Source organism: Eleginops maclovinus, chromosome 17 (assembly GCF_036324505.1).
Source record: "Eleginops maclovinus isolate JMC-PN-2008 ecotype Puerto Natales chromosome 17, JC_Emac_rtc_rv5, whole genome shotgun sequence".
Classification (NCBI taxonomy): domain Eukaryota; kingdom Metazoa; phylum Chordata; class Actinopteri; order Perciformes; family Eleginopidae; genus Eleginops; species Eleginops maclovinus.
The window spans coordinates 13,407,702-13,425,666 of NC_086365.1; the positions used below are offsets into that span (position 1 = coordinate 13,407,702).

Here is a 17,965-nt window from a genome sequence, read left to right on the forward strand (position 1 = left end):
AGCGCACAAGTTAGCTAACATTCAATGCAACATTAGCATTTACAGTATGTAGTGTAGTGTTCCTTGAAACATGACAAATTTAAGACTGGTATCCACTCCTTCCATTAAGCTGTGGTTTGGTTTTCATCCCACCAACTCCTAAGGAAAATAGCTAGCTATGTAGCTGCTAAATGCTCCATGCTAACTGCTAAATGTGTCTGTTTGCTGTTTGGTAGGTAGCCTAGCATACATGTCTGTTAAACAGGAAGTTATCACCAAAAAACAAAAGACACAGAAGAAACCTGCATGAGGAATTGAGGCAGTATAGTTGCTTGGCATAAATCCAAAACAATGAGATCAAATATTGTATATTTGTGTTAGCATATTTCCGTGCAGAATTTGAGTGTCAGCATAACTGAGTTGGATAAGCTATGTGGACTTTTCCTTTCTTTAAGCTAATATCAATATGATTAGCCAATCTCTGTGACATGATATAAAACAGATTCTTGTAGAGTGTAACGTTATCCACTGGAAATGCAACCTTTTTGTACCATGAAATATGACATTTAAACTCCTCTGCAGTACATTGGTTAAGTTGTAATGTACTTTAATGCATGGTAGGGCTGCATGGCTCAGCACTACTCATGTTTGCCCAGCTTCCCCCCCCCCCCCCCACCCCGAGTGTCCTCCCAGAATTTTCCCACCATATAAGCTACACACTGGCAGTATTGACTCTCAACCCACTCTTTCTCTCCTCCACTCTCTGCTCTGATCCATGACTCACAAAGCCCATTTAACCTTTACCCAGCGCTCGGTTGCTATACCCCACTTGCCGCAAGCAGCAAATTTAGATTTCTTTTTTGTAGTGCTTAGTTTTTATGGAATTGTTGGGGAATATAGCTGTCTGTGCTGACATTTGGTTGTTTTTCAAATCGAGGCAGCCTATTTTTGTGTCTAAGACATCCTAAATGTCATTTAACCAATGAATATTGACCTGGAGAATAAAAGAAAGTGGAGAAAACCGTCTTAAATACCACTGGTAACAGCCACTGCATTGTATCAGTGTGTCTTTTATAAAGCACCTTCACTCTGTCATATATTCATTCAAGCCAGTCATCCATTACAGCGATGTGATATATTACCTGCAAGATATTTACTCGACAAAAGGCCCATTAATAAGTGGAAGAGCAGCTATTTTTCTAAAATGGGTATCGCATACTTTTCCCACACTGATTTCTTCCCTGTAAACACTCACATAACCAGGTAGCACCCGCTATCAGGTGTCCAGGGAGTGACCCACATCTGTTGGATCACATGACCTGTCCCTTGGGAGGATATAGCTGTATGTGTGACTTACTTTACTAACTGTTTCCTTTGGTTTATCTGTTCAGTACTTGCCTATTTTATTATATTGTAATGCTGTTATATATAGCTTAGCTTTGAGGTCAGGTCTAATGCACTTGGTGGCTGCCTCTCTATCAATTATCTATATATTCATACATCAATCTCCTCACAGGCTGATGGTTTCTGGACTCTGCTTTGGACAATACAACAAAGGGAATATAGTATATAACATTTGCACACCATCATTCCCTCAAAATGTTGTAGAAGCAACGAGCCTGCTCTAAAAACATTCGTTAAATCCTTCTCTTTAGTTCTTTAGGCATATTATAATTTCATGAAGAAACAGCTAAGAGCAGGCTCAAGTGTGACATTGAATTAATGCAAAAATGCATGGTTTTATTGTCTCAAAATTGAAAAAATTGCTGATTTGTTTAACACTCTATTATAATTATTATATTAATTGTATACGTTTGTAACTTTGGACTGTTAGTCAAACAAAACAAGCAATATGTATGAGACAAATAACCCTGTTTTCAGACTTGTTATAGACCAAATGATTATTAATTGAATTATGAAAATAGTCTTTACTTGCCCTGTTGTTAAAAAGTATGTCATTACACTATTGTCCATCATTGTACTTTAATAATCCAGTGTTCTGTGATTATTATAGGATTATTGTTTTGCCACATGACATTGCTTTAAAAAACAAACTGCTATTCAAGCTGTATTCACTGTGACTGTGCTGCTAGCTTCCCAGGAAGACCGGCTATAGGGGTTGAGTGTAGGTGAATAATTGATAACCTCTTAAATATGCAAAACTATGTCTCTTATCTTCTGGCTTAGAAGCACTGCCGCTGCTTTGGTGTATCAAAGCCAGGCCACAAAATACAACAGTGATGAAATATTGAGTGCTTTGGAGATGTGTCCTTGTTCTGTCAGAGAAAAGGGAGAGGGAAACAGTTTGAACATCAGGTTTAGGATTTGTTTGGGGTTGTCGTGAATTTGCTCTCACTCTGCCTTTTCTATGTTATGGAATTAAAAGTGTTCTCACTCCAGACCCACTCGAGAGCATTCACATTACCCACAGTGATTAATAGTGCGTCAGGTATCAGGACACGGGGTTGTATTGACAACAAAATAATTGATCCAGGGATTAGGAACAGGAACCCGGAGGGCATCAGTGTAGCTGAAAGCCGAGGCCACTGTTTTCAGAGTCAGGCTGTGTGATCTTTTACAAGCTCATTAACACGGGCTGTAGTGGGTTAACTCGCTTATCTCAGTTCAAATCCCAGCAGTCCGGAGAGAAGCCGGTTCATGGTCAGTCCTATTTTAATGTGCAATAGACAAAGAACGTGGAGCATGCAACTGTGAAGTCTTTTCTTTTAAAGCCTTATGCTAGCTTTTTACTTATTGTGATTCTCTCAATGCTTCAAACTAATTAATTTGTGAAGATTATGTTGCGACAAAACCTGTTCTCTGCATTAATTCAAAATCCAATGAAAATACCACTGGCTTCAGTCGAGGTAACCCGGGCGATGCTAACTTCCGGGTTGGCCTTCAAAAACGACGTCTTCTTTTCAGGAACTCTATATCCGTTATGTTGTTGCTGAATCTCATCCACCACTTCATCTTTAGACAAAGCAAAGCAACAAAAGATACCACTTCAGACAATAAAAATGCACAGCTATATGCATTTGCACACTTTCAGTTGTGGATCGTCCCAATGTAAACCCTGCACCCTGAGGTACACTCATCAGCTCAGACAGCATCTGTTTTTAGAGTACCATAGTGCTGACTGGGGTCTTTGTATAGAGATAGCTACAGCCTCTCTTTCACAGCTGGGTGTGTGTGTGTTGTCTGGCCCGCCATGAGCTCAGCCTCGCTGGCCAACAAAGCTGTAGAGAGCCCTGTGGGCAGCAGTTGAATATCCTGTTTGTATGAGCACAACCAGAGATAAGATAGCAAGCTGCTAAGGTCTGCTACTTTGTTAGGTCCTTCACAAGCAATAGCTGGAGTCATTTAGATGCTTTTCAGCAAGTACGTGTATCAGGAACCCGTTATAATGTGAAATCGACATTTTATAGTCTACATGAGCTATAGGCATGCCAACCAATAACAACGCTTCAGCATTGAAAGCTTTATTTATTATAAGTTGTATTCATTTTAACTCACTTTAAATCCAACATGTTGAGGTTGATCCAGTGTTCGGGGTCATTCCAGCTTTAGACATTGAGATTGAGGTGCTCTAAGACACCTGGTGTTTTTGAGTCTACTTTCCAGATAGGATAAAGAAGTATTGATTATAGTCATGTAGAAAGTTCAGAGTGTGGCAGGTGGGAATTAAATCCTCTCTTGAAATATTGATTATTCTGCTCTGAAAGCCTTGTGAGGGTGTTAGGCGGTTGTAGTCCATTTCAAGAATTGTGCAAAAATAATGAGGATACAGTCAGAGCCTTTTTTTCCTAATTAGTTCTCGTGATCAGACATTTTCATCCAAAGAATTTCCCTTGAGTATGATGCATGAGCCTCTCAGACGGGCGTGGTCGAGTCTGTACTTTGTCTACTGCATTGAATTTGACTGCAGCTCTTTGTCATTGTACATTTGTTTAAAGAAATTCAGGACGAATTTGGAAAGCAAACAAAGTAAGTGTCTCATTGGGTTCATGTGTATGAATCGCAACAAACAGATGCATGCGTGTCCGATTCGTGCTACGCTGATCCTGCCTACCACAGCTAGGAAGCAACGACATTACTGCTTCACTGGACCATGGCGGCAACCAAATAAGTCCAACCAAGCTTTTTTTGCTGCTCAGGTGGGGGTCATGAATCATGGAACATTTGCATGTGGCTTCTTTTGCTTTTTGAAGTCATCTTGTTGTTGGCCCACAAAATGTAGGCTCTATAGCTCTCAATTAACAACGCAGAGAGCTTCAGTTGAGGAAGCCATGCAATTTTTTTTTACCTCAAGGGGCATAAACAAATACAGTACTTGCATGCAAAACTGCAATACACACTTGCACGTTCATTCAGCGAACACGAGAGCCCTTGCTAGTGCTTAACGCGGCTGATGAGTTAGTGCTTGTTCATAGCTCAAAATCCTGTTTCAGAAGTGGACTGTTAATGTGAAGTCTGGCTGATCTAGTGGAGTGTGTTTTTAGAGCTTTCACGTTAATCTAGAGGAACTGCTAAGTGTTACGTGTAATTTGTCACTTTGTGTTAGCCACACAGAGAAGGCCACCCCACTGGCATTCTCGTTAAAATCTCAGGGTGCCCAAATGCTGTGCTGTGTGTATTAACACTGGGAAATGTACAAAAATGTCCCAGTTTGGGATTAATAAAGTAATTCTTATCTTATCTTTGAGTTCATCCATATTAAAGGCCTTGGGAAAGAAGACAGACCCAGCGGTCAATGTCATTGACTGAAAAGTCTAACACAATATGCCCTATGTCTCCTTCCTCAGCCATTTTATCGATAAAGCATAGAGAAGAAAAGTTTGGTGACACACTCCATGCTGTAAAACTCAAGTAAGGGTTCTCGTTCAAAACAAAATTCCTTTGGTAAGGATTGTCCAGCGTACCCTGGAGATAAAAAGGAGACATTGAAACACCTTTTCTCAGCATTTAGAGGAATCAACCAGGTTTATCCAGGCTGCCATTTAGATCCTTCCGGGTCATTTCACTCAGTCCTAAGCAATAACTAGTCAACCGCAGCCTAGGTGGATGGATTTTCCTTCCACTTACAGTATATGATGTGGGGGTTAGTCCTGATATTTGTCTTGCCCCTCCTCTAATGTTTAGGGATGGCTGAGTAAAAAGTGACAGGGACAAGCTGGACACACGCTGCGAGTGTACAACATTTGTTTCAATTGACTTGGGCTACTTTCCAAAGGTTCAGGAACTTGAGTGTATTTTTGATCACTCCACTCCTCAAAAGGAAGAACTCAAGAATTGATATGAAGGCAAGGGGCAAACATTTCTCAAGATAAAGGCTAATGTCGTCATGCAAGTACGCTCACAATGATGGTAACAAGCTAAGGTATAATATGAAACATGTTCACCATTTTAGTTTGCCGTGCTTGCAAGCTAACATCATAAGATATGTAAATGGAATTGACTTCAAACAGAGGCTCTGGCTTAGAGAGCCTCTGAAGCCTCAACCCCTAGGCCAGTGTCCAGTATGTCAGTTTGATCATTCGTCCATGTAGAGAGGTCATTACTTAAAAATCATCCCGCTAATCCCAAATGGCTGGGCTTCACCTTTGGGTAATATATGTGAACCGTTGGTCAGAGCATCCCTCTAAGGTCCATCAAAATCCAGAGTCAAAACTGACTAATGAAATATCACGGTTGATATGCTGTCAGCAGAACATAGCCTGATCCATACCCTGATTTACATACACACAGAAACCCCAGGGGGAGGCATACTTGAAATTTAAACGCAATATAAATTACCAGTCCCCACTGCCCCTTGATCTTTTCTAAAATAGCAAATTCAGTAATGTCATCGCCTGCAATCACTCAACTCCAGTTTTGATCTTTCTTCAAAGGGTCTTGCATCGCACGATCGCTGCAAGACCCTCCGATTACACGGCTGTGTGGGGCTTTGTTTGTGTGGTGTGAGACTAGCAGAAGAAGCATGCATAGTCTCCGTATGATAAGCCTACAATCTGGCGTCACTCTCCACGCTTAGGCTTTGTCGAACCATTCAAAGAAACTAGTGATATCCCGTTTACAGCAATCTCACATGGTAACAGCTGCACTGCCAACAGAACGTAGCAAGTGTAATATCTACACTTCACTCATTACAGCTTTAAGCCTGAGAACAAGGTTTTTGTGAGGAATCCTGCATTAATGAGATCACATAGACTGGAGAAATCCCTCTCTACTGGTGTTACTAATATTAGGAGGCCTCAGTCCTTCGTCTTCTGCCTCTCTCTGTGTTAGGTGGGAGATATGCAGTCAATATTAGACGTCTCCCAGGCATCCTATAGGTCTATACCCTCCACTGTTTGCCCTCCCTTGTCAACTGCCCCTTTGTTCCCTCACTCTCTCATTTCCACGTTCCCATTTGCCCTCCACTCATTTCTTTTACTCTACATCTGTCTCCACCTTTGTCTTTCCCTTGCCTCCCCTTTGTGTTGCTACTTTAGATAAGATGGTCTCTAGGGTGCTTGCTGCATGGGCATTTTTCGAACGCGTTTTCTGACACGTCATTGAAGGCCGAAATCTGCTCGGTTTAGCACTCTTGATGTTATTGTGCTTGAGTCTCTCCATGGTGATGCTGGTTACATCCTCTCAAATGTGTCTTTCTACCCTAGGAATCTTTTGTCAAGCTTCATATTATTCTGAAATGATGGCAGTAAATCATGACACAGTGGCTGAATTGCTTTTCTGCTCAAGTATGCTGAGGCAATGCTCCATATTTGTTTCAAGTCTATCTTGAAATATTACTCCCGTGCCCATGTGTACATTGATGTAGTTTTTAGTTGTTGCAAACCATGTAAGTATATATATAGTCCAGTATATCAGTAAGAGATGAAGGATCAAATCCACTGTCCTCCTTTAATGCAAAATATGTGTTTGCATCATGGTTTAAAAGCCTTTTTTCGTGACTTGTTACAGTAGGAAAAGCACCAATGATGCTAATACCATCATCCATAGTACTGTAAAGATGCATGATTGGTGGTAAAATGGTTCTTCGCTGACAATGCTGTTGTGTTTCTTTGAGAGAACCGGGTCCTTTGAACAACAAATTGAAATTGGAGAAGCTAAAAAATACACCGAATCAAAATGTCTGATGATTTATTCAGAAAGCAGGAAATGCAACATAAAGTATTTCCATAAGTAAAGCCACTGCAGTGCAGAAACACTGCAGTAACATACAAATCAAACTCCATGCCAAGCCACTCTCTTTCTTTGACTGATTTAATGGGGCCGAGGTATTTCATCTGCATCGATGGTGGCCACTGCCCGTGTTTTTACAGTCTGCTTACAAATCATGTTTTTCTACAGTCTGTTTCATCATACTGTTGCTCTGGACCTCCCACTCTACTGTTTGTCATTCTCATGTTTCCTTTCAACCTCAGTTTTCATACACTCCCTCTTGTTGGGGCTGTAAAAGGATTCTGATGATTGGATCCAATCCCCAGAGAGCTTCCACACCTGGACACTTTTACAATATGCTCCCCTTCAGTTGCAGAAAGTATAGCAAAGGATCAGCAGCAGAGGAATGCTACTTCCTACTGTTCCTTAATCTGGATTTATCTTTCTTGCTCTTACCATCCCTGTGTGTATGAATGCGAGACATTCTTGATGACTACATTGGCGCATTGCGTGGTGTCGAGTGGTAACAGTGGGGATGGGAGAATTGTCCCTTTGACCTCGAGGAGGAAAGAAAACAAAAACTTTCAGGCGGCCGTAAATCTCTGTGATTAAACCCAGCTCTCTCTGACTGCAGGAATGGACTGTGTGTGTTGTCTGTCCTCTGGAGGATGCTCACAGACTGTTGAAATTAAAAAACCTTCAAATAGCTATGGTAACGAACCCCCCTCCCGTCTCTCAGACTCTGTGTCCAAAACGCACACATCTACAAACATTACAAACCAATGTGAGGGGGTTTGAAGTCTGGTGGTGAATGTAGATGTAAAGGCCCTCCTGACACATGCAAGTGAAATGAATTATTCTAACCTTAAAGATCATGCTATTGAGAACCGTTAAACATTTATAAATGTTATACTACTTCACCTTTTTGCCACTCTAAACTGTGAAGGGTGAACCTCTCTTCTCTGGTGCCCCGCAGAGGTCGATTCGGGGTCCCCTTCTGTTTAATATATACATGTTTTCCCTGCGGCAAATCATGCATAAACATGACATTGATTTTCATTACAACTGTATGTCTCAATAAAACCTGGAACACGTCACACTTTTCCAATTTTAATATCAACGTCCCAGGGGATTTAATAAATGGAACGTTGTCTCTGTATACAATGACACGGTGCACTGAACGCAACCTAAAAACTACCTTAATTAGGTCATTTGTCATTTTTGGTGACTATTAGGTACATGTAGACAGATGTATATTGGAACAAAACACCCACCCACACACACACACACACACACACACATATATACCCAAGGCCTTAACCAAAATCTCCTCACAAACAGATGGTATGTCTGATACCTAATGAACACACAACACTCAGTCTCCAGACAAACATTCCCTGTGCAGGAACTCCTGCTTGACGACGAGGCATAATATACTGTACTTAACGTTGCGTGGCTTGGCAATTTGAAAAAACCTTTGAATAGGCAATTGCAAATGCCTTCAGCCTCTTCCCTTTGTCTTCGTGCTCCTGATACCCTTTATTTGTTTAAAAGAGCAATTGTGTTTTCTGCCGTTTGCACTGGCCAGCTCCAGGGCAACTGGTGTCTGGAACATGTTCTCAGACTGAGGAAGTCAGACTACATTGAAGGCAGTCTGGGCATTAGGCTTTAAGCAATATAGATATTTGTTATATGTGAGGATGTGCAGGGAAATGAGGACCGATCCAATTGTATGGCAGCTTACACATGCTTTTTTGGGGAGTAAGATGGCTCTAACAGCCCGAGTAAAAGGAAAACATGGCTGAATAGTACACAATGGTGGATACATTTCTATTGCATACAAGCTAATCTTTTATATTGGGAATATTGAGGTATTCATATTTGAGGTTGACTTTCAAGCTAATATTTTCTCTTCAACTATATATAAAGAAACTTGGAAACACATTTTTCATCGAGTAAAGGGAACAACCTACATTAAAGTAATGTCTGCCACTATATGGGTTTATAAGGGTGTGTATTAACCCCTTAATGGTGGATCAGATGAAAGTGGAGGCGAGGCAGTCGGGGTGTGTTAAGTGTGATTTTTTTGGGCAGCTGCTGCTGTTGTCGCTGATTGCTGAGGCCCCTCAGTCTAGGGGATTAGGACACACACACACACACACACACACACACACACACCATAATTTCTATTCATGCCTTGGGTCAGTTATTTATCACAGTCTGCAAAAAATCCCCCCTCATGTATCTCTCACACACACACACACACACACACACACACACACACACACACACACACACACACACACACACACACACACACGACAAGCATTCATACACTGTTTCCCAGTGGACCCATAAACTCGGGCAGCTAATTGAACCTGGACAGAGATGGTAAATTGGAGTGGATACTATGACTCAAAAAGCAAGTCAATCGGTGATCTCACTGTAGTTGGCATGAGGACAGTCAGAGCTACACTGGCATATCTTCAGGGAATGTTTAAGTATTCACAGAGCTTACATTTCACACACACACACACACACACACACACACACACACACACACACACACACACACACACACACACACACACACACACACACACACACACACAGTTGTCATAGAGATATTTTAGTTCTGCACTAAAAATGAGGGCAAGGAATCAGATCTATTTTTGCTTCATGATTTCTGCTGAAAGGCTCAACACACAGATTTAGAACATTTACGTACTTTGTAATATACATGTGGAACACTTTTCTTGTCATGTCGCTCCTGTACCTGTTCTAGTTGGCAAATAATACCAATAAAGTTTGTTCAAAATGGAATCTGCGCACTATAATTACCACATTTGACACATTGTTGGAAATCTAGGCTCCTACATGAGAAGATTGATCCCACACTCTAGTCTTGATTGTCTGTTAAATAGAAGCTACCACCAGCAACCAGATAGCTTAGCTTAGCATGAAAACAGTGTGAAACAGCTAGCCTAGCACATTTAGAGCTTGCTAAGTCATCGGGTTTTACGTTTCACTTCTTGGAGTCTTGTTGTCACCACTAGTTTGCGAGGTAACCAGCGGACCGTCTTTGAAGTCACTGATTCCCTTCCATCTTAGCATTTAGCATTTAGCTACCTGAAGAAAGTCTATATGCACATTTCCGAAAAAGTCCAACTTGTCCTTTAAAATGAAATGGCGTTCTGTCTTGTCATATGGTCTCTCGTCTTTTCGTCTCCTTGGCAATGTGCCAGAGTTTATAGTATCAGGCCTGCTCTGCCACCGCAGCTCTGTCTCTCTCAACCCCCCTCCCTTGCACTCTGATGATGAAGCGCTTTTAGATTTGCCTTTTAATAATTGATGTTTCTGATTCCCATTTACCTTTCATGTGTTTTCTCTCTCTCTCTCTCTTATTCTCTGTCTCTCTCTTTCTCCCTTTCACCGTTATCCTTGCTTTGCATCTCCTTTCTGATGTCACGGTGCGTCCCTGTCTCTGTTCATTAACCTCCCCCCCTCATCTGTCTCTGCCCTTTTGCTCTCAGTTTTGGCTCAGTCCAGGTGACTTAATTCATTAAATCCAACTCGGTACATCCAACGCTTTTGCTTCCCATTTAATCAGGTTCAGTTTGAGTCCAGTGTCCTAAAATAACTTGTTTTCCCGTTTGCCTCTCTCTTTGTACATCCTTCTGTTTCCATGGTGACGGGTCGTGGCTTGGGGTTGGGTTGGGTCGCTGGCGTCGCTCCAATCTCTTTTTCCTCAGTGACAGCAGCTACTCACCCGTATCATCGCATGGGAGTTCAAAGACGACTTCCATACCTCCTATATTACCCGATGAGTTCAAACAGATCGACCCCGGCTTATTTAATAACTACTCATATAATCCACCTGCCTTTCTCCACTGAACTAACCCCCGTTTTAACGGATCGCGTCTAATTTTGGGGGCTGTTCTAAGTCTGTCACGTTTCGTTTTGCTAATGTGAGATGAATGGAAAGTCTCTCTGGAGATTATGATAATGCATTCACGCTCACGAAGGGGAAGCATGTTGGAGGGAGGTGGGGGGCACCGTGTAATTTGTGTGTGTGTCCTGCTGGAGGTAAAAAGTAATAAAAATGACTGGAGACATTTTGGTTATTGATTGCCGGTCCTTGTGTTCAGCAAGACACAGCCAGTTACGGGGTGTTCCCTGGAGAGCTCGGAGGATGTGCCCATGTATTCATGGAGCGCTGTGTGTGTGTATGTGTGTGTTTTTGTGTGTTTGTGTGACACTGGCTTGTATTGATGAATGGATTCAAGTCTGTTAGCTTTGAGATTTATGTTCCTTTGGCTCAATTTTGTTTTGTTTACTACATTTGGCCTCAATGGTGTTCTCTATTATAGAGGCCCTATTCTGCTTTTTGGGGTTTTCTCTTTCCTATAGTGTAGTGTGTAGGTTTTGTGCATGTAAATTACATCACTATGAAGTTGCGCTTTTATGTGCTGGTGCTGATTAGGTAATGGGAGGATCCATTAGCACAAATATTAGCTCTGCAGGACTTTTGTATAGATGTAATTGCACATTTTAGATGGTGCACGGTGGTATGCATGTTTGCAGGTTTGGTCCAAACAGAGGGGATTTTTTTTAATGTATTCTAATGTTCTCCTTCTCATTGTTGCAGGTTTGAACCACCCACTGAAGACAGACTGCGGCTGAGATCACATCCTCACTGGTAAGTCAAATTACAAATTAAAACATCTTCTCCTTGCTTTACTTTTATATCCATGAGTTGGTTCTTGGTAACCCCTGTTGTCTTGTGATGCTGTTTTTCCTCTGCTCCAACATGGTGTGTACACACTGATGCTACTGTATGAGCACTGATGTCTCTATGTGGGAATCAGCGTCTCTTAAACATCCCATGGCATGTCTGGCCTTGTGCACCCTTCCCAGTGATGTGGGCTTTTTCAAGTATAAGCCCGAGAGGCTCACTGCACTTTTGCTTGGATTCATACTTTTGATTTCATCATTATTGAAGCAGACAGTCTCATTCAGATGAACATCTCGTATGAAAAACAAACATGCAATATGAATCCCCAGCACGTATTGGACGAGGATTTTGTTTGAACGCGACTGGAAACACAGGAGCCACATGTCCCTGTGTTACCTGCTGCTCACCTGCTGACACATGACACACTCTCGTGCAAATACAGTACACACCGGACACAAACAGAGACATTGCAGGTGCTTTTTAACACTATTAGGCATCATACATGAAACAGAAGGCACATTTTGCATCAGTTTTTTAGAACATACACCTGTTTCCTGTAGTCCAAACATGCTGTATGTTGCCTTTTTGAATGTTATATAAAAAAACATTCATTTTGATGCATGACAATGAAACACTCCACATATAACAAGCGAGCAGTACAAAGCACGCTACATCTGCCTCGTGCACATCCCATAAAAGATATTCATCAGTAGGGAGCTATCGCAGTATTATATAACGCACCACTACAATGTTTCCACCTCCCCTTACTATCAGTACCTGAATAGCCCTGTGAGAGCTCGCCAGCCTATTGCACTGATCCATAATTTTAACAGTGAGCCATTATCGCAGCAGTTTCTTTGACTGGAAAGATGTCATGGAAAAGTGGTTTGAGTTCAGTTATTGCAGGTTGTGTTGATGGATCCCTCTCTGCTCGCCCGGTCTTTGCCCTCCCACCGCTCCCCCTCTCCTCCTCCACCCCTCTCTATATGAGTAATCCTGATGAACAGATGGGCGGAGGAGAAAATAAAAGGGGCATGCCAGCTTGTTGCCTTGCCATACCGTGTCAATCAGGCCCTTCCCCCCTCTCACCTCCCACCTCGTCCCTATCCCATCATGCACTTCTATCTCCTATCATTACATCCCTTATATTTGCTCCGCTACCCCTGATGTTACCAGTCCACTGATCACCATCTGTTTCACCTTCAACCAGACTTCACTTTCTTGCACCCCAGGCAACAAAACGTAACAAAATTGGACGTTTTTATCCCAACAACAGGCCCTAGAATGACCATCCTGTACATGCTCCAGAAGGACGTGATGAAGCCACTACAAATGATTCTTTAGAGCTTCATCAGTCCTCGTAAAATGGGAAAGATGTATAGGACGCTCCGCCATAAACAGTCCTCCTCTGAAGGACACATAAACAGTCATACTTATGAAGAGACACACACACTGTAACTCATGTCCACCCAGAGTCACGTACCAAGGCCACGTGCATCTATCTGCTCATCAATACCTTTAACGTAGCAATAGCACCCAGGAATACCAATGAGACTTGGATGCTTTACAAGCCCGGCTGGATTTATGTGGCCACGGTCATACTGACACACTGTGTTAGAATGAGACCTGCTATTGATTTCAGGTTCTTTCATTGATTGTATTTCCAATATTTCAGCTGTAGGTTTTTTTTCTTTTTGTATACGTCACTTCTGAATATCATCAACGTTTCTATACCAAGTTTTTAGATTGATGTCTTTGTTATGACAGCCTATGTTTCCTCTTTAACATACTAGGGTTTAGCAATTTTAAACCTGTGTGTTTGTGCAGATGTGTTTTCCCCCTGGTGTAGGATAACTGGATGTAATGGAGCATGGTGGGAGCATCAGACCAATAGATGGTGATGTTGTTTACATTTATTTTAAAGGGAAATAATGATGATACACGATTAGATAAAATATGTGTAGCGTTGAATTAGATGTCCAATGGGGAGCGACTACCTGGGGAAGAAATCTTTGTTGTCAGAAGCTGCATTTCAGAAACAGATAGGTGAGGAATTGGGGAAGGAATGTAAGGAAGGTGGTTTTTATAATTGAGAGTATTGACTGGAAAATGAAGGGACAGTTATTTTAATGGTACATATAAAATTAGTAACACAACAACTACCCTAACCCTACACACACACACACACACACACACACACACACACACACGATCACAAACCCAACCCCACACACACAACCAGCATGACCCTTTGCTCCGGCTGAGCCCACTGCTTTTGATGTGATGACCTTAGACAGGCGTGACATGCACTCACAAACACACACACACACACGCACACGTGGGCACACACACCCCCCCCCCCCCCCCGGCAAACCACAAATAGGTCCATACGCCCGGCGAAATGCAATTTCGGCGTGTGAAAAATGCAATGTGCTATTGTCAAAATATCCCAGCGTTATGATTGGATGTCAGATGAAGCAAATTTTAATGGCAACTGTCAGTGGCTTCAGATGGGTTGGGCGTGGTTCAATCCAGTGCTTAGCTTTTGAGTAATAATCATATTTTAAAACCATTTCCTTTAATGCTTTACTCTTGGAACTATTGACAGTAGTTTGAATTATTTAAGAATGTTCATTGTCTATATTTCAATGCGTTTTTGTAATTTTGTCAAGGAAATTGTTTTTATTTGAAAGGTAAACACTGCAGTTTGTGTTCTCTATCAGACGAGGGATGTGATACAGGTGTGAGGTGATTTAATACACATTGTGGAGCCTTTGTGTCTTTTACCTTTTCATAAAGGATCATTCAGTTACCTGTTAACATTCAGTTGCTAGATTGTAGGCTGCTGTTGCTGATTATTATCCGTCTATCAGAAACACCTTGAGTAGTGCTCGTACTCGACCTCATTTGATATTTTTGAACCTTCTTTTTATGGTTGACCCTCTTTATCTTATGACCTTGTTCATGTTGTTGTGATTATTTCATCACGTTTTTAATATCACGGAGCACCATAGCATAGCAGTAATGCTGTATTGGTATTTTGCACTGCAATAAAACGACCATTAAGATGTCTTATCGTATTTACTTCATATGTTGTATATGTTCTCTTGTATATGTAGTGGTATGCAGTCAAAAGTGTCCTTGAAAAGAAGGCACAAGAACTATATTTTAATCAGGATGAATCAGGAAAGATTCCTGTATGCAGACGACACTGCTCCTTACCTTTTTAATTCATCTTGTTTTTTAGACTTGGCAAAATTGGTTAGAAGTTTATTTCAAAACTATGTAAAATGCGTATTTCCCCATCATGTCTGAGTGCATTTCCCTTACTATCATTCCTGAGCTCTGTGATACAGTGAAGAAGTATACGCACTTGAAATATAGCAGCCTTTTTTGATCGCTGAAGGCATCATGTTGTGCCCTAGAACACATCTGCCGTTTCAGCGTTATCACAGTGGTAAACAACGTGAAGGACAATAGCCCCCGTGGGTCGGTTGTAGAGGTGCGGATGGGGCGGGGGGGAGAGGGTGCTGGCATGCTGACCATCAGCAGTCCACAAAGCCTCGGAGAATAGCAGGTGCTGCCGGGGGATTCTGCGGATGGTGCTAGAAAAACTGATCCACCAAAAGGGAAAACCCTCGGTGTATCTGTGTGTGTGTGTGTGTGTGTGTGTGTGTGTGTGTGTGTTGATGGTTTGTTTTGATTTTGGTGGCTGTGTGTGATCCGGTTTGGGGGCTTATGGAGACAAAGAGGCTGTCGGTTTTCTCCTTTCACTACAAGGAAGTGGTGTTAGTGTAATGAAGGCTCCTCTTACAATAACTTCCAATGTAGCTTCCTAAAATCAGCAGTCTCCTAAAGAGGGAGTATTATTCTTGTTATTAGATTCATTGTTGTATTTTATGTCTCTACTGGGACATGTCTCCATGCTTTAAAGTTCAAAAAGCTCTTTATTTTTCTCATACTGCCTGTGCTGCAGCACCTCTTTTCACCCTCTGTCTGAAACCAGAGCCCAGTCTGCTCTGATTGGTTAGCTGGCCGGCTATGTTGTGATTGGTCAACTGCTTAGAGATGTCCCGCCCCTTAGCCTATCCTGTTACCTGAGCCTCACTAGAAGTTATTGTCTTTTTTAAATATACTTTCCACACTTTACCTCTGTTGGAGTGTCAGGTGTTTTCTAAGTGAAAATACACCTTTCATAACACCCGTCGTAGCCTCACTTAGTATGAGCGCTTTATTCCCATCCCTCATATAATGTCTCTCCTTATTTTCCAAGAGAAAAAACAGTGTAACATTATCCTCCTTTTGTCTGTAGCACAAATGTGATTTAGTAAATAATACTTAACTCAGCAGAAAAGATATGAAACATGCATGAATAGCAACCCATCTATCAAAACCCCTTCTTTTCCTTTTAATCAAAATGTCCAGTCAAAGCTTTGCCCTGAAGAAGTAGGGTTTTTTCTCACCTTACAATGGGCTTTCTTCATGGCAGACCGGTTGCTTGATGGGGGTTTGTTTGGAGGAAGACAGGAAGAAGGATAAGGGGAACAAGAAACGGTCTAGTCGGCTAATAAAGTTATTAAATTGACAGAAGTAGGGGCGGCAGTGGCTCAGTCAGTAGGGACTGAGGTCGCCGGTTCACGTCCCGATCGGACCAAAAAGAAATATGGAGTGAGCTGGTAGCTGGAGAGGTGCCAGTTCTCCTCCTAACCTCTATCTGCTCCCTTGGCGCCGGGTACCTGGCTGCCTCTCTGCTCTGCATCCTCTCCTCTGCATGTGGTTGTGTGTGCATGTATTTCCTCTGTGTGTTTAATGTGTGTCAACACAACAGAGTAGAGAAAGCAATTTCCTGAATAGCAAGGGATTAATAAAGTATGTCTTCTTCTTCAGGCAAGGACTGAGAGCAAGTTGGAGTTTTTCTACTCAAGGTCAGCCTGTTCTCTATGTGTTCACACAAAGTACTGGTATGTTAGCATGTTTTTGTGTCTCCTGGTGTCAAAGACATTGTGATCTTGCATTGCTGTTCAATCTGCTGTTCAGTCACTGGAAGTATGTACAACCCCCAACCATAAAAAAAACCACACTTTTTACAATAATGGAACTTTATTGAATGAGGAAAGGGTATATATTAATACAGGTCTCCTAAAATCAATATCGTGGTTAGGGGCTTGGTCTGGGAACTGGAAGGTCACCAGTTCAAGTCCCCGACAGACCGAGTGCTACCGTGGTGGCCCTGAGCAAGCCACCGTTCCCTACACTGCTCCCCGGGCGCCGTACATATGGCAGCCCACTGCTCCTAACACTGGGATGGGTCAAATGCAGAAGATCGAATTTCCACGGGGATTAATGAAAGTAGATCTTCATCACTTGACTACTTGTATGTGAAAGGGTTTGCTTTATAGCATTATGGTTTTATTGATGTTATTGCTACTGTTTGGGTTCACCCTCCCATCACTCAGGACAATAGGAAGTGAAAACACTCTACTAAACCCACTGTTACTTGTGAATATAGTGTATTATTTGGTAGCTGAAGACACTAGACTTACTTCAGTAGTTGGTGAGGACAGAAACCAAAGCTCAAAGAAACCTCTTTGAGCCAAATATGGACTTTATTCAATTGAATCAGTTCTTTTTATTCTCTAAACAAGGAAGCATTATGCTATCTACACAAGAGAAAGAAATGGAAATATTCCCTGCTGGACATGCAAGCACATATTCTTAACACATGAAAGCAGGATTGGTTTTGCAAAAAAGTGCGATAAGTTGTCACCTCAGGCGTTAGCTTCACAGAGGCGTTGTTTGGTGTAAAGCAATGGTCTGTGTTGCTTGTGTTTTTTAGAATAAGTTGTCCGCTTTTCCTTTCCCACCATCTGTTTAGTTTAAGGGGGTTTAGCTCTTAAGGTACGGGTGTTGTTTTTGAAAATGTAGAAGTCAGTACTCTGAAATGTCAGTGGCAGTTACAGTGGCTTCTCATCCAGGCTATATCCCTCCTTCTCTTTTTGGGGGGCTCACAGCTCCTTTAGTTACCTGGTTACTGGAGACACTCACACTCCATAAAGGCCATTTAGCTGTGTGTAGAGTGGTTAG

The 17,965-nt window shown here is 42.0% G+C and overlaps 1 protein-coding gene across 9 annotated transcripts in view; it reads left to right on the top strand.

Annotated features, from left to right (window-relative positions):
• The window catches only part of nrcama (neuronal cell adhesion molecule a), a 50,246-nt gene that overhangs the window by 8,697 nt on the left and 23,584 nt on the right, over window positions 1-17,965 (top strand). For 8 of the 9 annotated variants that reach the window (XM_063905874.1, XM_063905879.1, XM_063905880.1 and 5 more), the window contains exon 2: window positions 11,795-11,845. The gene's annotated coding sequence lies outside the window, so the exon portion shown is untranslated. Of the gene's footprint in view, window positions 1-11,794; window positions 11,846-16,768; window positions 16,807-17,965 lie in introns of all 9 variants that reach the window. The other variant, XM_063905875.1, reaches the window with a different exon arrangement.